General features: G+C 46.4%; 1 protein-coding gene across 2 annotated transcripts in view; it reads left to right on the top strand.

The window, feature by feature from the left end:
* The first annotated feature begins 283 nt into the window (after positions 1-283).
* NOS1 (nitric oxide synthase 1) overlaps positions 284-22,192 on the top strand; it is a 152,602-nt gene continuing 130,693 nt past the window's right edge. For both annotated transcript variants that reach the window (XM_037738918.1, XM_037738917.1), the window contains exon 1: positions 284-574. The gene's annotated coding sequence lies outside the window, so the exon portion shown is untranslated. The remainder of the gene's footprint in view (positions 575-22,192) is intronic.

Below are 22,192 nucleotides of genomic sequence, written 5' to 3'. Positions count from 1 at the left end.
GGGCTCCCTGGAGGGGCTCGCAGCACTGCTCAGCCTGGGGGCTGTGTGTTCCACTGTCCCACTAAGGAATGCTCTCCCAGCACTAACGCAGAGGCACAAATAACCATCCCTGCTTCCCATGGGGCCTTCTCTGCCCAAATGGAGATGCCCTCCCCTGCGTGGCTACCACATTCAGCCCTCTCCAGGATCCCAGAAATTGACAGTGTGTGTGTGTGTGTGTGTGTGTGTGTGTGTGTGTGTGTGTGTGTTTCCTGATAGAAAAAAAAAATGGAAATTAGGTTATATAAAAGATGTATGCTTTGGAGCCCAGAGCGGCTCTTTTAATGAGGGTTGCGACGTCTCCCTCCCCACACCCATAAACCAGTCGGGTTGGACGTCACCACTAATTCGTTTCAGCGATGATAGGATAAAGGAGGGACATTAAGAAATAAATTCCCCCTCACGACCCTCGCTGAGCTCACGGCTCAGTCCCTACATATTTATGCCGCGTTTCCAGCCGCTGGGCGAGGAGGTACTTAGCGCCGCGGCTCCTCCGAGGGGCGGCCGGGCAGCGAGCAGCGGCCGAGCAGACGGGGTGAGCCAGGGGCGCGCGCGGGGCGCCCAGCACTGCACCGGGAAAGCCCGCAGCCTCTGTCCCGAACTTGGGTTCGCTGGGGCTGAGGGAGGGGACGCAAGGGGAGGGGAGAAGAGAAGGGAGGAGTGGGGGATAGGGGAGAGGGGGTGGGGAGGGATCTTAGAGGCACAAAGCCGAGGGGAAGGGGAGCGACGCGCGCGGCTCCTACCCGGAGGCCGGTGGGTGCAACCGGCGCTTTCCAGCCGCGCGGGGCGGCGGACTCGGAGGATTCAGAACCCGGAGCGTGGCAGCCGCGGGCGCCCGGGAGGAGGAGGAGGAGGAGTAGGAGGCGGGCGGGCGGGTGCGCAGCGTGAAGAGACAGCCTCGGCGGTGCCCGGCTCGGAGGCAGGTGAGTTCCTGATCCAGGCGTCCCACACCCGTTTTCCGTCCCCAGGGCTCCCCGCTCCCGCCCGAGCCGCTGGTGTCTGCGGAAGGCTTGGGCTTTGCTGCGCGTCCCAACTTGGTTCGAGCGGCCTCGTTATCCACCTAGCGGGCGGCCCCAGGCCCAGGGCTCAGGTCCTGAGGGTCTGCGCGCCCGCCCCGCTCCAACTTTGCAGGGACCCCAGTTCCTCCCCAGCCACGCTAGGCTCCGAGCTGCGCGCCGGCGGTAATGGCGGAGCCCTTGGCACCGATCGCTACCCTCCTGCGGGCAGCCCGGGGCCGGGGGATGCCAGTCCCTGGAGACCGTTGCACCTGCCCAAGCTCAACTTTACACCTTCCTCGGTGCCCAACTCTGCGGCGAAATCGCTGCTGCGAACCGCGGATAATGGCGGAGTCTTTGGCACCTGCAGCCGTCCGCGATTGGCGGCCCGAGGCTGGGAGGGCTCCGCTCCCCAAACCTCGCTCCGGCCTGGCCTCCAACTTTGCGAAGAGCCTCGTCGCGCTCTCCTCCCGCGGTCACGGCGGGGCCGCCCGTACCTCTCACTTTTTCCATCTGGGCGGGATTGGGGTGTAGGAGCGCCGTCTCCAGAACCTGGGAAAGTTGTGCCTCTCCTGCGAAGGAGGCTCTAGGGCTCACCGTGTGTCCACCAGGAGGCCAAGGGGCGCGCTCCGCCGCGGTTTGGGGCTGGGCAGTGGAAGGAGCGCACGATGAGGTTGCCTCCAGGTGGCCAAGGGTCGGAGCAGGGTCCCCGGGGCATCCAACTCCCAGGGCCACTCAGGGGCGCTTGAGTCCGAGGTCCCGGAAGGGGCTCTCTCAGGACTGCGCCCCAGAGGACGCCAGACGCTCGCCTCCACCCCCAGGTCACTGTGACCAGAGAGAGCTCGTGGCTTTCCAAGCTCTGCATCAGGCTATCTGGGGTAGACATCCGGAGAGGAGAGGCTTTCACGGAGAAGGCAGCCGAGGAGGGCAGGAACCTTTCCAGTGACTCCCCGGGTTTGTGGTCCTAGATCTACCCATTACTTGTTGCGTGACCTTCGGTAAGTCTCTCCATCTTTCCCAGCCTCAGTTTCTCATCTGTGAAATGGAGAAACAGTACCTTTTTATGGGATTGTCGTGAGGAGGTTAAAAAACCATAAATGTGAATATGAAGTCAGGGTAAGTGTTCATAACGCTGAAAGTGTTGCTGATACTTTATTATTATTGTAATGCTCTGGGACCGGATCTGGGAGACTCACACGCTTGTCTAGGGCTTCCCGCCAGTAAGAACTAGGGGATCCACCCCGCAGGGTACTACGGGCTGCAGAAGGTTAAGGTTGCGCTCGCCTCCATCTCTACCCTGGTAATCCTGGGGAAGACGCATGGGGTTCTTTCCTCTCCTCCGGTAGCCCAGCTCAAACCCTGTGCTCAGGCCTAAGAAAAGCGCGCACGCAGCCACCACGGAGGGGGGAGGTCCCCATGGACGCTGCTAGGCTAGGATGCAGTGCGGGCGAGCGCGCCCCTAGATGCATAATCTGACCTCTGGCGGTCCAGGACCGTGAGAGACAGGAGAAAGGACCCCCTAGACCGCTCCTCCCGAGAGGAATGAGGGAAAACGTTTCCCTTTCTTCAGTGCTTCTCTAACTAGGGTCGGGGCAAAAGCAAGAAATTCGCAAACACACCAGGAACATTGACGCAGCTCTCTGGAGCGTGGATTTTCCCCCGTTATTTTTTAGGAACTGAAGATAAAATAGGAAAGGGACTCTAGCGGCAGCTCCCCAAGCGCTCAGGGGTCGCGTCCATTCTCCGCCCTCAAGGCATCTCAGCGGATGGTTTGAGAAGCCTCCGCAGGTCTCTGAAGGAGGGGTCTCTGCCTCACCAACAAAGCTACAGCTGCCCAGGCCCCTTTCCACTAGCCTGGGTCTCAGAAGCGCCCTGAGGGGCGCACAGCTCTGTCACTGACACTGACAGCTCCAGGGCACTGTCAATATTATTCACCTGGAGCTTCCTAACAACTCCCAGCTTGCCAGTGCAGCCATCTGAATCCCATTTGGCAGGTGCAGAAACTGAGGTGGGGCAAACCAAGCTACCTGCTCATAGTCACCTAGCTGGTAAGTGGCACTACCCAAGACCTCAACCCCAATTTTTGGCTTCTTAATTAGGGGCTGTTTGCATGCATCTGGGCACCTGCGCAGTCTGACAGGTACCCGAGCCTTGGCACACACAGCTGCATTTCCCGATATATCTGTTCAGCCAGAGGCCACCCCTATGGTCAGGGGCATGGCTGTGTCTCTACAAATTGTGTGTGTGTGTGTGTGTTTTCCCAAAGTTCCAGATCCTGTAGAGAAAGAGTATGGTAGAGAGACCTGGTGAAGACCTTGGCTTGAGGCCAAGCTTAGCTCACTCCATGGCTGTGTGACCTCAGGTTGATCACTTAACCTTCCTGAGCTTCTGTTCTATTATTTGTAAAATGAGAAAAGTAACTCCCATACGGGGAAGTTTGTGATTACATATGTGAAAGGTGTTCTGAAAACAACGATGTTATGCCAAGATTGGTGATTTGAAGGAAGGAAGGGAACCCTAAACAGAGGGAAGAGTATTCCATAGAGCCATTTGGGGCTTATAATGTCATCGTGGCTTTCAGAACAGCCTTTTTGCGCTTTCTCTCTCTTTGTTTTTGCCAAAAGGCCAAAGCCAGCCCCCAGGAGCCTCTGTGTTCCATGGGGAAGGACCACATGGAGAAGAATGAGAAGCTGGGGGTATTGTGATGGGTTAGGCTGCTCCCAAGGGGTCTCTGTGAGTGAGATGCAAAGAGCTGTCCGAGGTACCACTCAGACAGTTGTCCAGAAACTTCCCTGCTGGCAGGGTGCTGATTTCCCAGGAGGCAGAAAGCTTTGGAGGTCAGTTCGCCCGCATATTGTGAGCACAAGCAGGTTTGATTGTGCCTGTCGCACTAACAATCTGCAGATGTTTTTTCCTGTGGTGCCTGTCACAGGTTCTGTGGGTCTATGCAGGGCTTGGAATGTGGTGAAGAGCCACAGGCAATAATCCATGCTCATGAGAACTGAGGCTTTTTCTCATTACAAACTGGAATTTGCAGAAGTTGAATCTGGCATTTCAGGACCCATTTTCATCCAGATTGTTTGAACGAAGGGGCATGTTTCCTGCCACTAATCAGTGTGGATTTGTATGGTTAACACCATATAGGTTATAGACATGACCATTTTCCTTGTTCTAATATATGATAGCAATTAAACGTCATCTAATCCAGCGAATACCAAACATCAGCCCAGTGGACCATTAGTGTCAGAATACAAGTCACTCTTTAAAAGCAAAGATGCCAGGTCACACCCTAAATCTACCACATCAGCATCCCTGGGGGAGAGCGGAAATACGTATATTTTTTAACAAGGCTGCTCAGGAGATTCTAATGCCCTCAGTTCTTGTCTGTCACCCTCATTGTACAAATGGGGAAACTGAGGCTTAGAAAAGGCATGTGACTCAATGGAAGTCACACAGCACATTACTGCCAAAGCTGGGATAGAACCTCAGTGTCTTGACTCTTTGTCCAATCCTCATTGATGATCATAACTCCATGTTTCACCCTTCAGTACAGAGAAGCCCCGTAAATGCCAAACTTTAAAGAAATTTAATTTCATCTCCTCTGGTTGTCATTCTAATTTAGACCAACTGCTCAGAGGGGACTGAAAATAATTCCTCCCACCTTGACGTTGCTGGGTGTCAGCCTGAGTTCCTGTCTAATCTTGGCCTTTAGCCCCACTATTTGGTCTGTAACTTTCAAAGGGGAAATTCCATTTTTTTCTTTTCTTTTTCTTTTCTTTTCTTTCTTTTTTTTATTTTTTTCTTGAGACAAAATCCATCTCTATTGCCCAGACTGGAGTGCAGTGCTGTGATCACAGCTCACTGCAATTTTGACCTCCTGGGCTCAAATGATCATCTCTTCTCAGCCTTCCGAGTAGCTGGAACTACAGGCACGTGCCACCACACCTGGCCAAGTTTTGTATTTTTGTAGAGATGGGGTTTTGTCATGTTGCCCAGGCTAGTTGTGAACTCCTGGGCTCAAGCCATCTGCCTGCCTCGGCCTCCCTAAGTGCTGGAATTATAGGTATGAGCCACCGCACCAGGCCTAGAAAATTCCTTTTGTAAGTGACCTATCAGTTGTAACTTCTGGAAAGAAGTCATCACAGAGCTAATAAACCCAGTTTAACTACCATTGATTTCACCAAAGCCATTGGTCTGAGCCCATTTCGACAGCCCATCGGCTTTCCACCCAAGTTTGCGAGCATGTTTATTGCTTACATGCTGGTTCTTAAGGTAGAAGAATTACAAGCAGCACCTGGCAATGCTGGAAAATCGAGCCCATTTGAATCTTGTCAATGAAAATGATGTATCAACAGAAAGTGCCTCTAAGTCCCTAATTCAAGTGAGGGAAACAGGGTGTAGCGGACATGGGTCTTGGTACAGTCATATGATGCTAAGGATGAACAGCAGTGATTGTGGGCCATTTGGCAACAGACATCAGCACATTTGTCATATACGTCATGATAGGTGTGAAATGGCAAGGCCAGTGCTGGGCCCCAAGAGCAGGTGCCCAGATAAAGGTGGTGTGAGCCCCATTCTAATGAAGCCTGCAGTCTGGCTAAGCGGTGAGCGCCAGACAAGTCCTGTACCTGGCATGAAGTTTCTGCAAGAGAGGTGGAGGTGAGGCGTTGTGGCAGCACTCAGGGCAAGTGGTCGAGGGAATCAGGGAGGACTTCTCAGAGGAGGCGGCATCAAAGCCCTTAGCCTGATTTGTGGCACCCTCTCAGGGATGGGGTCCCAGTGCCAAACTGGGCCAGCAGCAGCCAGGTTGAAAGGCAGGGCCTCACCCTGAGAATCATCTTAGGAATCGTCAGAGACCGGCTTGGGCACTTGTGGATTCTGTGACTCAGGGGAGTTTAGCAGCTCTGACCCTCTGGCATGTCATTTGTACAGCAGAGATTATAAGTACTACACAGTGTTGCTATGAGGATTTAATGGGATAGTGTGTGTTTAACTCTGGAAAGGAAAGAGTATCAGGCCCATCTCAGTGATCATAACAAAGAAAAGAAATTTTAAAAAGAGTTAGTCAGCCAGGTGCGGTGGCTCATGCCTGTAATCCCAGCACTTTGGGAGACTGAGACAGGAGGATTGCTTGAGTTCAGCATTTGAGCCCAGGCTGGGAAACAGTGAGACTACGTCTCTGCAAAAAAATGCAAAAAAATTAGCCAGGGGCAGTGGTGTGCACCTGTGGTCCCAGCTACTTAGGAGGCTGACATTGGAGGATGGTTTGAGGCAGGAGAATTGCGTGAACCCGAGAGGCAGAGGTTGCAGTGAGCTGAGATTGTGCCGCTGCACTCCAGCCCAGGTGACACAGCCAGAATCTGTCCTGAAAATAAATAAATTAATTCATTAATTAATTTTAAAAAAGAGTTAGCCAGTTGGTGTAGTCTGAGCCCCTTTCTCTTGCTCAGCCTCAGCTTTCTCATCTGTGAAATGGAGTTGGAACTTAAGGGAATCTCCCTTCAGGGACCTGCAGATATATTCTGTTAGGCTGGCAGAAGGTTTTTTGTTTTCTGTTTGTTTGCATTGAGGGGCATTGTTTTGTCAGGTTTTGTCTGGAGAGTATTTTTTTCCTTTAGGTCACCAGCCTCACCTTTAAATATTGTTTGATTCACTTGTCTGGCCCTTCAAGGCATTTGAGCCTACAACCCCAGAACTAACTTCCCTCAAAGACCTTTTCAGCTTTAACATCCTCTGCCTTACCTGAGAGCAAAGTTGGCCCAATTGTCATCCATCAGTTGCATTTATGATTTCTGCTGCCATTTCCTAAGAGAAAGCTGGCCCTATTCAGGTGGAAAATACAGAAGCCCTTTGCAAGGGGCAGAGTTTCCACTTCCAGCTGAGGCATTTCCCATCTCTGATTTGCATGTTCTGTTACCTACTAAGACTGGGATTTTCTGGGAATGATGAGCCTTCTCTTTTTGACCATCCATGATGCTTCAGGAGGCTACAGGTTTTTAGAGGTGCCCTGAAAGGCGTCTCAGCTTCTGCTGGGAACATTTGCCCACTGGCATTAAATAATACTCGAGAATCTCTTCTTTATTCAAAACCTGACAGCTAAATTCTGCTACCATGAGGATTAAAAAGGTGGGCCTTTCCGAAATTCATTTCCAGTTAGAAATGAGGAAGGAATCTTATGAATTCAAAAAGCTTATGCAACTTCAGATAGTATCTATATCCAGTCAGTGTTACCTAGCTAAAGTATTTCTTATCATAAACAAGAGCGAAGTCATGCTCTATTGCCCAGGCGTGGAGTGCAGTGGCGCAATCTCGGCTCACTGCAGGCTCCGCCTCTCGGGTTCAAGCAATTCTCCTGCCTCAGCCTCCCGAGTAGCTGGGATATCCTATGCTTACCTGACCAACATGCCTGGCTAATTTTTGTATTTTTAGTAGAGACGGGGTTTCACCATGTTGGCCAGGCTGATCTTGATCTCCTGACCTCATGATCCACCCATCTTGGCCTCCCAAAGTGCTGGGATTACAGGTGTGAGCCACAGCACCCAGTCAAAGTCAGTCGCTTCTTCAACAAACACACCCTGAGCTCCCAGCTCTGTGCCAGACCCCGTAAGAGAGGCTTCTGCATAAGGAAAGGAAAGACAGAGTCCCTATCCTCAAGTAGTTCATGGTGTCCAAAACAGGTATCCACTCACCAATAACTAGGTGCAGTGGGGCAGATGATATGGGCAGTCTGTCCTATTTAGGCATTAAAATAGCCACAGGGATCACATTGGGCTGTATGTCATTCCAGGAATTTTCAGCATTAAAAAAAACGTAACCTCCGGGGAGAAATCAGAATAGTACTCGATTGCAACTGACATATTTTGGGCATATTTTTCTCTTTAATTTTTTTGAAGCAGTATCTCAGCTCTGAAATATTCAGTAAGAAAAATGAAAGCCAGTTATGTTCATCTGCCAGAATTCAGGTAATAAACACAGTTGATGGCATCTACGTGCCTGTTTATTGTAAGTCTTAGCTGGCAGTATCTTCAGTTATCATTTTGCCTCTAATATCATGGTAGCCACGGAAATGAAATCCCTTTCTTTCTCACAAAGCATGGTGTAAAATAATGGCACCGAATGGGTTTCTTGGCTTGATATTTGTATTGATTTTGATGATTTTTTAACAAACACGCCACATTCCTATATGTAGATAAATATTATTTCCCTTCTAGCTGCCGTCAAGGTCTGGGATTTCTTGGGGGTACCTTCTTCAAGACTTGCCTTCAGAAAGCATATTTCTTTTTGAATCTCCTTACTAGTGATATCTTACTGGGCTTTAAAGGATGCAGTTGAATTTCAGAAACAGCAAGAAGCGATTGAGAGCCACATTTTTTTTGGCAAAAACAGGTGATGACATTGGATGAAATGTAGAGATTTGTGTTTTGTTTGTTCTGTTGGTTTTTTCATTGTTGTTTTGTTTTGCTTTTATAGAGATGGATTCTCACCATGTTGCTCAGGCTGGTCTTGAACTCCTGGGCTCAAGTGGTCCGCCTGCCTCGGTGTCCCAAATTCCTGGGATTACAGGCGTGAATGTAGCCCAAAATGTGGAGATTTAGTTTTGAGGAGGGCTATTTTTAAAAACCATATGGTGTGATCAGGATTTCCTATTTGGTTAAAAACTGACATCTATGTCAAGCATTATGCCCCGTGTACTTCATCTTGTGACTCTGATGATGGGAGGCAGCCTCCATGATACTAAAACTCTTCCTTCCCAAAAACCCCTTGACACCTGTTTCTGGGAAGCAGGTTGTCTGCTTCTCTCTCCTAACTAGCAGGGATGAGATTCATGACTTGAGTTGTCATTGTTTCAAAAACAACTGTAATTGAGTATTTGGCAAAACTGCAAGTACAGTATACAGTTAATTTTCTTAGGTGCGGTAATGGTACTGTGGGTTTTGTGGGAGGCTGTCTCTACACTGAAGATATGCGTGCTTAAGAATTTACAGCTGAGACATCATGATTCTGCAACTTATTTTAAAACAGTTCATTGTAAAGACAGGTAAGTAGGTTGGTAGATAGATAATAGATGGAGAGGTAGGTATGTAGATAGATTGATTGATGGATGATGGTTAGCTAGCTAGATGATAGATAATAGGTAGATAGATAGATAATAGGTAGATGATTTATAGATAGGTAGGTAGATGATAGATAGATAGATAGATGGATGGATAACAGATGATAGGTAGGTAGACAGACGGATGGATAGACAGATGATAGGTACCTAGGTAGGTAGATAGATAGGTACATACATGGATGGATGGATGGATGGATGGATGGATAGATGGATGAGTAGGTAGGTAGGTAAGTAGGTAGATGGGTGGGTGGGTGGATGGATGGATGGATGGATAGCTGATTGTTAGAGAAATACAAGTAGATAAATATGAAAATGCTAATAGTTGTTGAATTGACAGTTTATGGGTGTTTTTACACCATTCTTTTACATTTTCTGTTTAAATACTTCGGCATAAAAAGGTTGGGAGGGAAGAATGGCTTTTGACTTTCCTCCATGTTAAATTTTTCCAAGTTTCTTAGGAGAATAATACTTAGCCTTCTCATTTCTATCCCCACACACGAATACATGTGCACCCTCATATACACACTCATGAGCACACACATCTCTCTCTCTCTCCCTCTCCCTCTTTTTTCCTGGAAGAAATGATCCTGCAGTTTAGCAGAATGTCACTGTTCTTCATGGCAGCTTCTCTTTACATTTTTCCCCCAGCATTTTAATTAGGGCTGTGAGTCACCATGCTTTATGAAGGCTGGTGACAATGTCATTTACGGCTGTTTAGCATCCCAATCGAGCCCTCTTTGGCGGTGCTTATTACATCAGGGGCATTGAGCAGTGAGCAGGCGACAGTTCCCTCTGTCAGCAACAGAACAGGCTCAGGGCCTCTTGAGGGACTGGGAAATGAGCTTGAGGTTCGTTCCTGGAATAGCTTCCAAAGTTGCCTTTTCCATGGCTGGCGGTATAGCCCGGGCACACCTGAATACGTTTGAGCCCGAAAGGGTTGTTCAAAACTGAAGCTCTGACCTCCTTCTCAGTGATAGCAAGCTTTCTCCCAGACCCAGGGCTCTCACCTCCAGAGCGTGCAGTGCCATGACAGGGTCTTGCTGTCCCCAGGCTGGAGTGTAGTGGTGTGATGATGGCTCACTGCAACCCCAACTTCCCTGGCTCAGGTGATCCTCTTACCTCAGCCTCCTGAGTAGCTGGGACTACAAATGTGCAACACCATATCTGGCTAATATTTGTATTTTTTGTGTGTGTGGAGACAGGGTCTCACCATGTTGCCCAGGCTGTTTTCAAATTCCTGGGCTCAAGCAGTCTACCTGACTCAGCCCCAAAAAGTGCTGGGGTTACAGGCGTGAGCCACCTTACCAAGCAGGTTCTTGAATGCTTTAGACCCCTCTGGATGTCAGATGATGGAGAAGAGGCAGGATCCTGAAGCCCCTCAAAGCTGGGTTTAAATCCAACCACTGCCATTTATTCACTCTGTAACCTTGGCAAATTCTTTAATCTCTCCGTAAATCTCATTTTCCTCTTCTGTAAACACAGGAATAATTCCACTTCACTGTGTTATTGAGACCATGCTTGGCACATGCAGGCTACTCCATCAGTTTCTGGGCAAGGATGAGCTTGGTAATTAAGATGACTTGGCTTAGACATGTCATGCCCTTGACTACCCAGGTTCCTTCTGATATTCCTCATCCCTCGACCCAAGGGGCAATGGAGGTGAAGATTTGTCAGTCAGGGTCTAAACTGGAAATAGAAGGCACCTGCAGCTGGGATTGCCAAGGTAATTTAATTAAGGAGCTCCTTACTGGCACAGGTTAAGGCATGGACAAGCGGGTGCTGAAGTACTCAGGGACTAGCAACCAGGGCAGCAGTTGGCACTCAAGGCCTGAAGGACCGCAGGAAGTAACAGTGTTACCAAAGCCCTTTTGGTCAGGGAATAGAGTGGGGGTGCCGGTGAAAGGAAGGGTCCCTGTAGAAGCTATGCTCAGAAGGAGGCTGGGCGCAGCGACTCATGCCTGTAATCCCAGCATTTTGGGAGGTCGAGGTGGACGGATCACGAGGTAAAGAAACCGAGATCATCCTGGGCAACATGGTGAAACCCCGTCTCTACTAAAAATACAAAAATTGGCCAGGCGTGATGGCATGTGCCTGTAGTCCCAGCTACTCACGGGGAGCGGCAGGGGTGGGGGCGCAAAGCAGGAGAATTGCTTGAATCCAGGAGGTGGAGGTTGCGGTGGGCCGAGATCGCACCACTGAACTCCAGCCTGGGCAACAGAGTGAGACTCTGTCTCAAAAAAAAAAAAAAAAAAGAAAAAAGAAGAAGAAGCTATGCTCAGAAGGGAACACAGACCCTGCCAGACTACAGTACCAAGAGAGGGAGAGAGCAGAGAAATACCCTGGCTTCTCTCTGATTCTCATCTCCTGTCTCCATGTCCCATTGGCCAAACCCAATCAGATGCCAGAGGGCAAGAGGTCTTTTGCTGTCCGTAGAGATCAGCCTCTTCCTGGAGCCGAGATAAGTTTGCAGAATGAATCCAAAAGGGGCAAAGGATGGAGCACAATTAGCACGCATGGGGGAAAAGGAGAAGAGCTCACCAATAACGGTAAGACCCATCCTAGTTCATCAGCTCTGAACAAAAAGGTGTTTCCCTGAGTTGTGACATTCTGGATTGTCTCCATTTTGCTTCCCAGATTCAGGACATGCTGCCATGTCTTCAGTTGTCTGTAGGGTCTTTATGAAATCCTCAGAATAATTCAGGCATTTGCTTTCATTTCAAACACCCAAGGTACTTGGAGAAAATGGGAGTGTGTATTACAAAATCAAGTGAAGAGTGGTAGGGCATTGCAACTTAGCTTGCAAAATGTAGGATGGAGTCCTAAAGGACCCAATTAATTGAGGAGGTGTGGCTCACCGAATAATCTGGTGAAATAGCTTTGGTGTGCTCAACAGATAACAAGTAAGTGCCTGTTGAAGGCCCATTCTGCACTGTCCCTGAGCACATCACACATCGTCCCAGGACAATGGCGTGCTGTGCCCTGCCAGCCAGGCACACAAGTCTTATCAAAGTCTTAGATTTCAAAGCAACGTTTTCTAATGATAGCATCTCAGGAATCCTGAGATTTTATTGCTGACTTTCAAGGAGAGTTGTAGATTAAACTTGGAGAAACTTTCGTGGTGGAAATGGCACTCATGCTGTAGAAAAAACTCTGACGTGGGAGCTGGGAGTATGTGCGCCTCTGGCAATAATAATAACAACAGCCGGCTGGGCACAGTGGCTCACACCTGTAATCCCAGCACTTTGGAAGGCCAAAGAGGGAGCATCGCTTGAGTTCAGGAGTTCGAGACCAGCCTAGGCAACATAGCAAGCCCCGTCTCTACAAAAAAATAAAAAATTAACCGAGTGTGGTGGCTCACGCCTATAGGTCCAGCTACTCAGAAGGCTGAGGCAGGGGGATTCTTGAGCCCAGGAGTTCAAGACTGCAATTAGCTATGATTGCACCACTGCACTCCAGCCTGGGCAACACAATAAGATCTAGTCTCTAAATAATAAATAAATAGTAACACCAGCCAACGTTCTTCATGTACTTGTTACAGTCCAGGTACCATGTTAAGCCCTGGACCTGTATACGCACAGGTTTCCAAAATATGATGGTTACTGTACTTGTGAGACCCATTTATTTATTGTTTTATTTCATTGAGGTTAAATTCATGTAGCGTAAAATTAACCATTTTAAAGTAGCATTTAATAAATTCCCAGCGTTGTGTGATCATTCCTCTAACTAGTTCCAAAACATCTCCATGACCCCACAAGGAAATATGGTACTTCTTAAGAATTGAAAACAAGTATTCAAACAAAAACTTTAATGTGTATGTTCATAGCACTATTCGCAATAGCCAAAGGGTGGAAACAATCCGAATGTCTGTCAGTGCACGAGTGGATAAACTAAAAGTGGCATACCCATCTCCGCAATGGAATATCACTCAGCCATTAAAAGGAATGAAGTGCTGACCCATGCTGTAACATGGATGAACCTCAAAAGCATGATGCTGAGTGAAAGAAGCCAGACACAAAAAGGCTCATCTTGTAGGATTTCATTTACATGCAGTATCCAAAATAGAAGAATCCACAGATGCAGAAAGCGGATTAGTGGTTGCCAGGGGGCAATGAGAGGGGACAAGGGAAACCACTGCTTTACTGATACCCATTTTTTAAAAAACTTTTATTTTGAAGTAATTTTAGACGCACAGAAAAGTTGCAATATGGTACAATGCGTTTCTTTATACCCTGACCTAGTTTCCCCCATGTTAATATCATACATAACCATAGTCTAATTATCAGGAACAGAAGACTGACAATGGCAAGATATTAACTAAATGACAGACCGTATTCGAATTGCACCACTTTCTCCACTACTGTGCTGTTTCTGTTCAGGATCCCACGTTGCTTTCGGCGCTGATTTCTCTCTGCCGCCTCTGATCTGTGACAGTGTGTCAGTCTTTCCTTGTCTCCCATGGGCTTGACACTTTTGAAGATGACTGGTCAGTTACAGTGCCACTCAATGTGAATTTGTTCCACGTTTTTTTCATCATTAGACCAAAGTGCCATTTAAACAAATTGCTGATTAAATATTTGTTTTGATCATAGAAAAAAGTAGCTAGCAAATTTATACCATGATTTTGTGGATATTAGCCTTTAGAATGAGGCTATAGTAAGTATCTAACATAGAAAGTGAGTTCATTGTAAGGAAAAATATTAAATAAATAATTGCATAGGAAAGACACCGGTATGGTGCAAAGATATGACGTTAGTAAGAGCAGCTTGGGAAACATGACATTATCTCATGTAATCCTCGTAAGGTGGCCAGGACTATTGTTTTTCTCTATTTTATAGATGAAGAAACGGAGGCACAGAGATGCTAAAGCCCTTGACCAAGTCACATGTCAGTAAATGACAGAATCAGGATTGGAATCCTGTGCCTGTGATCTTAAACTATGACATTCCCCCATAATTCTTCCTTCCAACCTCCACGACATCAGCTTGGAGACTGCTTAAGGTGATGCCGTTCTCTTCTGTGATTTTATTTTGGGGGATATTTGCAGGGCTCCATTGAGTAAAGCTGACTCAGGTGGGAATGTGTCCCGCAGTGCGGAGCGGAAGGTGTCCTTCAGGAGCTTCCCAGGTGTGCTGCTGCCACACGAGATAAGCCAGTTCAGGTAACAGCCAGGTGGAGTCCCTAGAAAAACCTGTAGGGGATCTAGGACTGAATCTTCCCTTGGAATGGAGGAAGGAAGTTACACTCCACTCAGCTCCTGACTAGTTTGACATCAAAAGAAAAAGCCCAGTTTAGATAGAAAGGTGTCATTCCAGGAAAGGCTTTGGTGCATGCACACCCAAGGTGAAAGAAGAAACACATACAGACTTAAGGATGATGGTCGTGCAAAGCGCTGCAGCATTCTCAGTAGATTTAACCCAGGGAGAACGAGGTCAGGGCTGAGCATTGGCCGCAGGACACAAGCTGGGATGGATGCTGTGATCTCACGTGGAGGTGGGGACCCTATCAAACACCTGGATCCCCTGGAGCCACCTATGACAAGACCCAAATCACTGAGCACACCTTGTCCCTTCATTGAGTAGCTTCTGAAGGTGACCTTCCTTGTTTCCCTTTAAAACTCACTTTCTAGCAGAGGTCCCACATTCAAAGACCTACATAGTCAAATACCTATTTGCAAGAAACAAATGAATTATAGGGCCACAGGGTGACGCAGGGGAACTAGAGAACTCATGCCCCACCTAAAGGGGGTGCCACCACCTACTCCAGCTGTTTGTAGTATATTCAGGAACACAGGCCCAGTATAAACACATCTTCCACGGTTCCAAAAAAGATAGAAATTTGTATCTTTGATGAAACCTCCAGTGTTTTTGTTTTGGGTTTTTGTTTTTTTTTTAATTTTTGGGATTTGTTTTGTTGTTTTGTTTTGTTTTGTTTTGTTTTGTTTTTGAGACTGGGTCACACTCTCTGTCACCCAGGCTGGAGTGCAGTGGCGTGACCTCAGCTCACTGCAACCTCCACCTCCAGGGTTCAAGTGATTCTCCTGCCTCAGACTCCCAAGTAACTGGGACTACAGGAGTGCACCACCATGCCCAGCTAATTCTTGTATTTTTAGTAGAGACAGGGTTTTGCCATCTTGGTCAGGCTGGTCTTGAACTCCTGACCTCAAGGGATCTTCCTACCTTAGCCTCCCAAAGTGCTGGGATTATAGGTGTGAGCCACCGTCCCCAGCTTAAAACCTCCAGCTTTTAAATGGTGGTAACAAACTTGGGGGAAAAAATTAGTTTTAACTGTATTAACCAAATGCAATTCATTTGTATACCTATGGGCTGTCATTGATAGAATGTGACTAGAGCCTGATTGAAGTATGTGATATCCTGGATCTAAAGCTTTTTTTTTTTTTTTTTTTTTTGGTGTATAACAGGTGATAGTTTGAGTTGAAATTGAAATTTCCTTTGAAATGGCCATTTGTGTAGGTCACAAAAAGTCACAGCGGCCTTTAGAGGCAAACCGTATCAGTGTTGCTCAAACTCCAATGTACACGTGGTTCCCTGGGGATCCTCCTAAAATGCAGAGTCTAATTCATAGGTCTGAGCTGGGGGCTGGGATTCTGCATTGCTCACATGCTCCCAGGTGATGCTGATGGTGCTGGTACATGGACCGCAGTTTGGGTAGCAAGAAACTAGATGATGTTCATTGCTGGTGATTTTGCAAACTCCATTAAGACCCACCCCACCATTGGCTTTCCTTTTTCTGAATCCAAGTTTTGTTTTTGTTTTAGTTATTTGAGACAGAGTCTCGCTCTGTGACCCCGGCTGGAGTGCAATGATGTGATCTTGGCTCACTGTAACCTCCACCTCCTGGGTTCAAGCCATTCTCCTGCCTCAGCCTCCTGAGTAACTGGGATTACAGATGCACACCACCATGCCCTGTTAGTTTTTATATTTTTAGTAGAGATGGGGTTTCACCATGTTGGCCAGGCTGGTCTCAAACTCCTGGCCCCAGGTGATCTGCCTGCCTCAGCCTCCCAAAGTTCTGGGATTACAGGCATGAGCTACCACACCCAGCCTGAATTTAAGTTTTATTAACCAAGTGTCTGAGGTCTCATTCATTCATTCATTCATTCATGCATTCATTCATTCATTCATTTGTAATGGGCCGTGCCATCACCTCCCTGAAGCTGCTTGACAGGAAGTGAGGTGAGACCGGCCTTGGCTTTCTGCATGGCAACCACTGGCTGGATCTGCCCTCTAAATGTGGCATGGGCCCTCCAGTTTTCTACAATCCCCACTGCTCCCTCTCACCTCTCACAGGGACTGTTTCATTCAATAGCTGTAGACTTAGAGATTGAGAACTTGATTCACTGAGTACCTATTATGTGCCAAGTCCTGTGCTATACACATGTTTTGTTTTGTTTTGCTTTGCTTTTTTTGGAGACAGGGTCTTGCTCTGTCACACAGGCTGGAGTCCAGTGGCACAATCACAGCTCACTGCAGCCTCAGTCTCCTGGGCTCAATAATCCTCCTGCCTCAGCCTCCCAAAGTGTTGGGATTACAGGCATGAGCCACTGGGCCCAGTCCTAAGTAGTTACTTGATAAAAGCTGAGCAAATGAAGGAATCATAACAGATGTCTCTGATACCATGATCATTATTTTTATTTGATTTTTTATTTGAAAAACTACATTATCATTTATGATTTTCTTATAGCAGCACTAAATATATATTTTAAGCTTCTTATCCTAATTACAAAATTGATTGTTTAGACATTTACTTTGATAAGTGACTAGAATCTGTTAGCCTTGCCGCCTCATCTCACTTGCAGTGGTATCTTCAGATATCGTTATCGATCCTGGGGAGGCAGATAATTTTTGGAGGTATTTCACCAGGAAGAGAGGTGAGTCAATTTTTGACTGCTTGGGCAATAATTTAAGTTGTTAAGATCCAGTATAACAAGACAAAAAGAACATCTTACAACTGGGCGCAGTGGCTTACACCTATAATCCCAGCACTTTGGGAGGCTGAGGCAGGTGGATCACATGAGGTCAGGGGTTTGAGACCAGCCTGGTCAACATGGCAAAATCTCATCTTTACTAAAAATACAAGAATTATCTGGTGGGCACCTGTAGTCTCAGTTACTCAGGAGGCTGAGGCAGGAGAATTGCTTGAACCTGGTGGGGGCAGAGGTTGCAATGAGCCAAGATTGTGCCACTGCACTCCGGCCTGGGTGACAGAGTGAGACCCAGAAACAAAAGAAAGAAATGATTATATAGCCTGAGTTTGATCCGTTTCTAAGAATCTTAGGCAAGTCCTTTCCTAACTATAAGCCTCTAGCTCCTCATCTGCAAAATGTAATGTAAAACCAGTGACTTCTACCCTTATTATTTATTGTTTAATGGAGTGCTTGGAAAATCATATTAATGCCATGGCCTGTTTTCCCCATATAAATGCACATGTCCACAAAAGTTGTGCACACAATTCCAGGATTTTCAAGGTTCCCTGAGCACCGTAGGAAGTTCATAAAATCCACATTGTGAATTGGAATAGAAAATCCCTAGCATCTCTTTCAACTTTCAGTTACTAAAATTATAGAATTGAGCTAAAAATATATAGCAGTACTTAGAACGTGAAAAAAGCAAAGACATTGAGTTCAGACAAACTCACCTTGAGTTCCCACCACTGACACTAGCTGCATAACCTATGTCTTAATGTCTTTGAGACTTGATTTTAGCATCTATAAAATGGTAATTATAATGTCATGGCACATTCATATTGTGTTACAAGAATGAAAATGAGATAATCCAGTAAAGTGCTTACATATAAAAATGTTCAAAATTTAAGTTGAACCATACAATATTGAAAAATGTGATCATTTGCAAAACTGTTAATTAGATATATTTCAACCTAACTAATACGTATTCAGTGTGGATAGGTGGGCCCTTATTCACCAAATATTTATTGCATGCTTACTAGGTGCTAACATATTCTAAGAAGAAAGTCAATTACATTGTGCAAATGAAAGCAGACCTATGGTGCTTTCACTCCAAGTGGACAGAAAATGTATACTAGGCTCAGGCCTGCCTTAATGAATATTTTCCCCCTTGTCCTTGGTACTAGTCTACACATTCATGCTAAGGTAGGGCAACTGCAAATACATTTTATATAATTGAAAAGTCTTGATGTTTTACTCAAGTTTGACCCATTTACTCTTATTGTTATTAATGACATATGTGACATGTGGAATTACTTCTGCCATTGTAGTTCGTGTTTTCTATTTAACATATTTTCCCTTTTTGAAATTCATTTGTAACTGATGCAGGCCTATGTGGATGCTGTGGATCTATTTAAAGGGAATTTTTGAGTGAAGGGAACAGTTATTATTACTGCTCTCTTAAAATAGGTATCCTTTTGCCTTCCCTGAGCGCTTTGTGTCAGCCTTTTGACTCAGCTCCTCTAAACCAGAAAGCACTCAAGGATGCTAGGCATGAGAGAAGAAACTTGGTTTAGCCTCAAGCTTAGCAATGATGTACAATTTGGAGAAAACAGTTATTGATGTTCCCTGAAAAATAAACACTCAGCATGGTTATTATAGTTGATGTTTACAGTTTACAAAGTGCCCTTCACAGTGTCCATCTTGCGTAATTGTTACAAAAGCCTTGGCAACTAGTTGTTATTACCTTTTCAATTTCACAAAAAGAAATCGAAAGTCAAAATGTTAAATGACTTACCCAAGATCAAATAGCCTGTAAATGGCAAAGCTTGGAATTGAGCCAAATTGAGCAAATTTTTTATAGCTGAATTCTCACAATTATGGAAATGACCTTATTAGGAAATGTTGACTCTTGCAACTAAATTATTAGACCACAACTAAATTATTACTCATGGAAGACAATTCTTTTTTTTTTTTTTTTTTTTTTGAGGCAGCATAACTTGGCTGATATGGAAGCCATTGCAGCCTAATAGATCAATTTTTTTTTTTTGAGATGGAGACTCATTCTGTTGCCAGGTTGGAGTCCAGTGGCGCAATCTCAGCTCACTGCAACCCCAGCCTCCCAGGTTCAAGCAATTCTACTGCCTCAGCCTCCCAAGTAGCTGGGATTACAGGCAAGCGCCACCACACCCAGCCAATTTTTGTATTTTTAGCAGAGACAGGGTTTCACCATGTTGGCCAGGATGGTCTCAATCTCCTGACCTCGTGATCCACCCGCCTTGGCCTCCCAAAGTGCTGGGATTACAGGCATGAGCTCCTGCACCTGGCCAAGACAATTCTATGAAATGAGCTTCATTCATTCATTATTCTCTTTCACCCTCATCTTCCTCCCTCTCTCCCTCCCTCCCTTCCTTCCCTCCTCCTTTCCTTCCTTCCTCCTTTCCTTCCTTCCTTCCTTCTTTCTTTTTGACAGAGTCTTGCTCTGTCACCCAGGCTGGTGTGCAGTGGCATGATCATAGTTAATTTTTTTGTGTGTAGAGATGGTGGGGGAGGTCTCACTGTATTGCTCAGGCTGGTCTCGAACTCCTGGCCCCAAACAATCCTCTTGCCTCAGCCTCCCAAAGTGCTGGGATTACAGGCATCTAGCCCTTTCACCCTATTTTTACCCCATTGTTCAGGTTTCCTTCATACTTCTACTGGTGAAAGCCAGGAGCCAGGAGGTCACTGCAGACACTTCCTTCTCCCTTAGCTTCTGCATCCAATTAGTCACCAAATCTTGTTGCCTCAGTCTTGGAAACATCTCTTAAATCGACCCACTTCCTTCCTTCTTCCCTTTCACCACCTGATCTTTAACCACCGTCATCGCTCATCTCTGGCCTGCAGCAACCTCATAACCAGGTTCCCCATACCCAGCCTTGCTTTTCTCACCCATTTTCCATCCAGCAGCAGCCAGAGTGTTCTTCACAAAATCTAACTCTGGCCACTGTACTTTTCAGCTCAAAACCCTCCAACGCTTGCCATCGCTCTAAGAATAAAGTCCAAAATCATTAACTTGCATTCAAGAGACCTGATGACCCAGCCTCTGATGACCTCTCCAGCTTTATCTTGCGACATGGCTTTCTTCTCTCACCACGAGGGACTTTGTCCAGTGCCTCAAAATGCCAGCTCCATCCTACCACAGTGCCTTCTCACATGCTGATCTCTCCTCCACTTCTCGCTTCCACCATCTGTCTTCTTATCTGGCCAACTCTGGATCCTGACTTCCTCCAGGAAGCCTTTCCTGATCACCACGACCCAGATCATGTTAGGTCCCCTACGCATACTCTCATTAGCATCCTGTATTTTTCCTTTTGTTCTACTCGTTGTATTTATCACTAATATTTCTCTCCAACTACCTTCACCCCAGGTTGTAAGCTTGAGGGTAGGAATGCTGTCTATCTTGTCTACCCCTGTAGTCTCCATGCAAGCTCCACACTGACTGCCCTGCGCAGGGAGAGCTATGTATGCATTAGCTAATGAATGGGTGGCATGAATGAAAGAAAAGGAAGGACAAGAGGAGGCAAAGGGGAGAAAGACGGAGGGAGAAAAAGAAAGTAAACGAATATAAGGTTGATGGGGATAGAAAATATGTGTCATCTTATTTTAATGATTGTTAAGAAAAGTTTCCGAGACCACTGATAATGTTTCCTTTTTATAGTAATGAGGCTGTCCTCTTGGCCATGATTATGTTTGCATATCTAGCTTGAAATGGTTCAATTTTCTTGATGTGTAATCTCAAGTGACTCTAAAAATAATAGTCAACAGTACCACATGCTTTACATGAATTATCTCTGCTAATGCACTTCCATTTAAATTATCCCATGTGATTTATTGGTTTCCATCTTTAAGGCAGAAACCATAATTGTTCCCACTTTACAGATGAGGAATCTGAGGCTAATAGGTAGCAGAGGTGGGTCACCAACCCTGGTCTTTCTGGCTCCAAATTCATGCCTTTGACCCCCACACCGAATTTACAGCAATGGGGCTTGTCTGTAGGGGCAAGGGTGGGAGGCAGAAGTGTATCTGTGGGGATTTTTGTGCCACTGAGGGGTCCATGGATGGAAGGAATCTAAGAATCTTAGCCCCAAACCCTGAAATTTTATGTCAGAGAATGGATATATCGGTCTGCCGTCGGCTGAACTAGCTCATTAAATGAGCTCTGCAAAACGAAGCCGAAATGAAGACTCTGTGATTCCCCAGATCTATTCTAACATCGGGATGACAGCTCTGCAACTCTCTCCTTATGAGAAACCAGACCATCCTCCCCATCCCACCCTAATGGTGTTGACTCACCACCAAGTTCTGGGGCCTCAGTGCTTCTAGCTGCGTCTCTCATGTGCCGTGTTCTGACAAACTGAATCCTGCTTTTACAGCATTCTGAAAAGGAGCCAGTGACAGTCATCCATTCCCATGGGAAACAGGACCAGTCCACATGTCCATACCTTTTACCTGGCCCTTCAACACAAAGTGCTTTAAGCAATGCATCCATCGGACATTACAGACACTCAATAGAAAAATGACTGTTTACATCATGATAATTAGTAATAGTGGTGGTAAAAGGATCCATTTACTGGGCACTTACCTAGTCTATGGTGCATTGTAATAACGTAAAAAACATTAACTGTTGGTCAGGCACAGTGGTTCACACCTGTAATCCCAGCACTTTGGGAGGCCAAAGCAGGCAGATCACTTGAGGTCAGGAGTTCAAGACCAGCCTGGCCAACATGGTGAAACCTTGTCTCTACTAAAAACACACACAAAATAGCCAGGTACGATTTCAGCTACTCAGGAGGCTGAGGCAGGAGGATCATTTGAACCTGGGAGGCAACCTGAACCGGTTGCAGTGAGCTGAGATTGCACCACTGCACTCAGCCTGGGCAACGGAGCAAGATTCTGTATCAAAAACGAATAAAAATAATAAAAAATTTTAAAATACAAATGCAAAAATTAGCTGTGGTGGCTAATTTTTAGTCCCAGCTACTCGGGAGGCTGAGGCAGGAGAATCACTTGAACCCAGGAGGCGGAGGTTGCAGTGAGCCAAGATGGCACTACCGCACTCCAGCCTGGGTGACAGGGAGATTCCAT

This window comes from Cebus imitator, unplaced genomic scaffold, assembly GCF_001604975.1.
Source record: "Cebus imitator isolate Cc_AM_T3 unplaced genomic scaffold, Cebus_imitator-1.0 Scaffold59, whole genome shotgun sequence".
NCBI lineage: Eukaryota > Metazoa > Chordata > Mammalia > Primates > Cebidae > Cebus > Cebus imitator.
This window is presented reverse-complemented; position numbering and strand designations above follow the sequence as displayed.